Source organism: Silene latifolia, chromosome X (assembly GCF_048544455.1).
Source record: "Silene latifolia isolate original U9 population chromosome X, ASM4854445v1, whole genome shotgun sequence".
Taxonomy (NCBI): domain Eukaryota; kingdom Viridiplantae; phylum Streptophyta; class Magnoliopsida; order Caryophyllales; family Caryophyllaceae; genus Silene; species Silene latifolia.
In genome coordinates, this window is record NC_133537.1 from 144,412,040 (window position 1) to 144,416,648 (window position 4,609).

Genomic DNA, 4,609 nt, shown 5'->3' on the forward strand with positions numbered 1-4,609 from the left:
TACATCTCCATTCTATTTACCTTGCTTTGTTTTTATTGTTGATTAGTTTTAGTTGATCTCCTACCTCAACCCCAATTTGTGACACCCTAAGACAGGACCATTAACAATTGAAAATCCTACATCAATACCCGTCCCTTGGGATTTGACCTTTACTTGCCTCTTTGCTAAGAGTAGTTTGTGAAGTTATAAATATTGTTTTGGTTGGTAGCTTTTGACGACGAGTTGAATCCACACAAAAAAAATGGCGCCGTTGCCGGGGATGGTGTTAAATTGATTTGATTTTCATTAATTGTTTTTAGTTGTGTCTTTCTTCACCTTGGGGAAGTCAATTTCCTCAAGGTTGTTCTAATTGTTTTCGAGTTGTTTGATATTTTGCATGACTCGTAGATCACAAGGTAATCCATTACCTATTGACATTGAAATTGAAAGAACCTTAACCAACAATAGAAGAGTTGCTAGAGGTACTTTGAGAGATATTGGAGAGATTGTGGACATTCAACCAAATAACATTGAGTTTACCAACCCTTTTACAAGAGAAGGAGAGGACAACCCAATACAAAACCCACCACAAAATCAACCCACAATGCCTAAATTTTCATCACATTCCGTACCAACCGAGGAGAACCTACCACATGGTACTCCTACACCACAACACTTAACCGGTAATTTCATTGCCAAATCTGCATTCTTACAATAGTTGAGAGAAGTCAATTTGGAGGGATGCCTAGTGAAGACCCTCACTCACATACAAAGACTTTTTGTGACTATTGTGATGCGATTTCTCAAACTGGGTTACTCAAGACCAAATCCGATGGGTATTATTCCCTTTTTCTTTGATTGGTGCTGCAAAGCAATGGTTGAAGAGCCTAGACAAGGCTACCCTTGGTATTGACTCATGGAAGAAGTTAGCACTTGCTTTCTACAAGAAATTCTATCCTCCGGAGAAGACCAATATGTTGAGAGCCCAAATCACCGGGTTCAAACAAAGGGATGAGGAATCATTGTATGAAGCATGGGAGAGATTTAAGGAAACTTGTCGTTCTTGTCCATACCATGGACTTAGCGAGTGGTTCCTTGTGCAACAATTTTGGAATGGTCTATATGAAGATTCCCGTAATATCCTCAACATGGGATCCAATGGTATGTTTACCGAAGTTGATGACAATCAAACATGGGCCAAAATAGAAGAGATGGCGGTTCATAATTCACAATATAGTAGACCTCGAAAGGCTACTAGAGGAGGAAAACATGAGGTAGATTCCATCACTTAAATGGGTTCTCAACTAAGTGCTCATATTGACACCATCAATTTGAAGTTTCAGAAGTCTATGGCTAAGCTTGATGAAGCTTCCAAATCACCTAGACAACATGTTAATGCTATGGTGGCATCATCCTCAATTCCAAGTGGAGTATGTGAGAGTTGTGGAACTTTGGGACATGACCAAAGTGAATGTAGGGGAACAAGTGAACAAGTTAATTCTTTCCAAGCATACAAGAGTGGTACCCTTTATTCCAACTATTACAATGAGAATACCAAATTTCATCCAAATCTTTCATACAAAAGCCAAAATGTTCAAGACGCTCAACCAACATACACCCCACCTCCAATGAGAAATCAAGCTCAAAGACCCTTTTATAACCAAAGCCAAAACTATCAAAATCAATCTACATACAATCAACCAAATGACCAAGGCTTTGATGTTCAAAAAACGGTCCTCCAAATGCAAAAGAACCAACACAAATTTTTCACCCAAATGCAAAAAGATAGCCAAGCCAAAGACATCACCATGGAGGGCTGAAGAGGCCCATTAATGAAGATGTTGTGAATTCTAGTGACAAGCAAAGAGTTGTGGAGAACTCTAAAGAAGAAGAACCCACCACCAATGAAGTTACCAAGAAGAAGAATGAAGAGAAGGCTAAGGAGAAAGAGCCTATTGTGATTAGACATCCATTCCCAAGTCATCAAGCTAAGCCTAAGCTTGACGAACAACTTGAAAAGTTCATGGAGATTGTGAAGAACTTAGAAGTCTCAATTCCATTCACGGAATTGATCAATCATGTTCCAGCCTATGCAAAATACATGAAAGATATTCTTACCAATAAGAAATCCGTCCGGAAGCTAAAGACTATTGCATTCACTAAGGTGAGTAGTGCTATTCTACAAGGAAGTTCACCTCCAAAGCTCAATGATCCGTGAAGCTTCTCTATTCCGTGCACCAATGGCGACACCACAATCAACAAAGCATTATGTGGCCTTGGAGCAAGTGTGAGTGTCATGCCATACTCGGTGTGCAAAAGGCTTAGGAATGAGAGAACTCAAGTGCACCAATATTACGCTTCAAATGGCGGATCGATCAACGAAGACACCTTTAGGGATATAGGAGAATGTGCCCGTAAGAATTGGCAAGTTCTTCATCCTGGTGGACTTTGTTATTGTTGACATGGAGGGAGATTCCAACATTCCTATCATTTTAGGAAGACCATTCTTACATACCGCGGGAGCGGTAATTGATGTGAAGCATGGGGAACTCACACTTGAAGTGGGAGATGAGACGATCACTTTTAATCTTGATAAGACAATGAGAGCTCCCTGACTCCACGAGCCATGTTTCAAAATTGATCACTATAGCCGAGAAAGTGATAGGAAGAAGTTGGCATCTCAATGCAAAGATCAAGCTATGGGTAAAGAACCAACACCCATATGGAAGAAGAAAGTGGATACTCTTCAAGATGCTTCATGCAAAGAGAAAGGAAATTTCAAAACAATGAGAGCTTGAATAGCTCACCACCAATCATGACAAGTAAGGAAGAAGGCCTCATTGGCCATGACAACAAGAAAGAGGAGTTGTTTTCATCAACTCATAATACCATAGGAAAGCAAGCTAGTGAAGTATATGGTCTATGGGATGACTAATTCGATGGGTTAGTCAATCCCTACATTAGAAATGCTATAGACCAAGGCTTTGGTGACTATCTTGACTCAAGTCACCACTATGAAGAAGACAATGTGCAACGGTCTATTGAAGATCTTTATAATGACAATGAACAAGCCTTCGACTACTTCTACAAGGTGTTGAGCAACATCAACACCTTGGCTATGCCCCCTTGACATCTCATTCAAGAGTGAGAGTTTGGTGGAGTCCTCCCTAAACCACCATTTGTAAATATGCTAACTCTAAACTTGCATTTTATTTCTTGCATTGCATTTTTGTTAATTTTGGATTTGCAATTTCATACTTTGATCAAAATTTTCATTATGAGAGAAAGTGAGGGAGGGATTTTAATGTGCTTTGGTGTGTTGTGTTTGCTTTAGTGTGAGGATAGAAAATGCCTAGGCTATCCGAGCCTTCATAGTGGACCCACAATGATGAACAAAGGAATGAAGAAGAATGACATGGGAAATGAATCCCCACAGGTGGAACTGAATCCGTGGGTGCTTTACTGGAGAAGATCCGAGCATCCCAGAGAGGAACCCGCTCATATTGGGCAATGATCCGAGCGTCCTGGCTGTAAGACGCTCGTCTTGGGAGAGCTGAAGTAAAAATTTTGGGACTGTTCTGAAATCTGGGCAGAACACAAGGATGACGCCCGTCTCAGTCCTGAAGACGCACGTCTCAGAGGAAATATGCGCGTCTTGACATGTGCAAAAACTAAAGTTTCACACTGTCTTACAATTCGAGCGTCCCATGGGAAAGACGCTCGTCTCCACTGAAAGACGCTCGTCTCATGCAGAATTCGCGGGTCTCAGCACGGGTTAGAAATTGCTCAACTGACTGTCTTATGATCCGAGCGTCTCCAGAAGAATCCGCTCGTCTCCTGCTGCTGAATGCTATAACACGAGATTTAAAACCCCTCTTCCGCAATTCATTTAATTGTTTCAAAACACAAACACACATTCAAAACCCTCAATCCCCTCATCAACATACAAAACCTAATTTCCTCAACCAAATTCACCCAAATCATATCCAAACTGCCACTAAACGCAATCAAATTACTCCTTTATAAACAAGAGGCCATCAAAACACCAAAATCATCAAAAATTGAATCAATTTTCTAGGGTTTCAAGGCAAATTCGAAAAACCCAAAATCGATTCGGGATTCATTGAAGCTTGAGGATACTAGGAGAATTCAAGCAAAACTTTCGTTTGTTGATACATTCTTAAAAAGGAGAAGCATTATGGCAAGGAGTAAAAGTAGAAACAAGGCACCCACAAAATCAAATCTTTCAAAGAGGCAACAAGCTCTTCAAGCCTCAAAGGCTATGGTGGTACAACAAGCAAGAGTGGAAATTCAAGAGGTTCCTACTCCTATGGTGGAAGCTACTCCTATTCCGTTTATTGAGCAATTACAAGAATATCCGGAGGATTTGCCGACTCAATGTCCGAAGCCCAAATTATCTTATTCCACTCTCCGATGAAGCCGAGTTGATTATGCAACAACATAGGGAAACTATTGCCGAGCCCTCCTCCTCCTCCATTGTGACTCCACCCTATCCGTTTACGTACCATGAATTCCGACCCAAAGATGTTGAGGTAGGTAATGATTACTTGACCAAGTTGATACAACATATGCATAGGGAAGCTTATGAGGACCGGGTCAATGCTTACCG

General features: G+C 40.8%; 1 non-coding gene across 1 annotated transcript; it reads right to left on the reverse strand.

Moving 5' to 3' along the window:
• Positions 1–953: 953 nt before the first annotated feature.
• On the reverse strand, positions 954–1,060 carry LOC141625531 (small nucleolar RNA R71). Its single transcript, XR_012535305.1, has one exon. It is a non-coding gene; the product is annotated as a small nucleolar RNA R71 (small nucleolar RNA).
• Between the last annotated feature and the right edge of the window lie 3,549 nt (positions 1,061–4,609).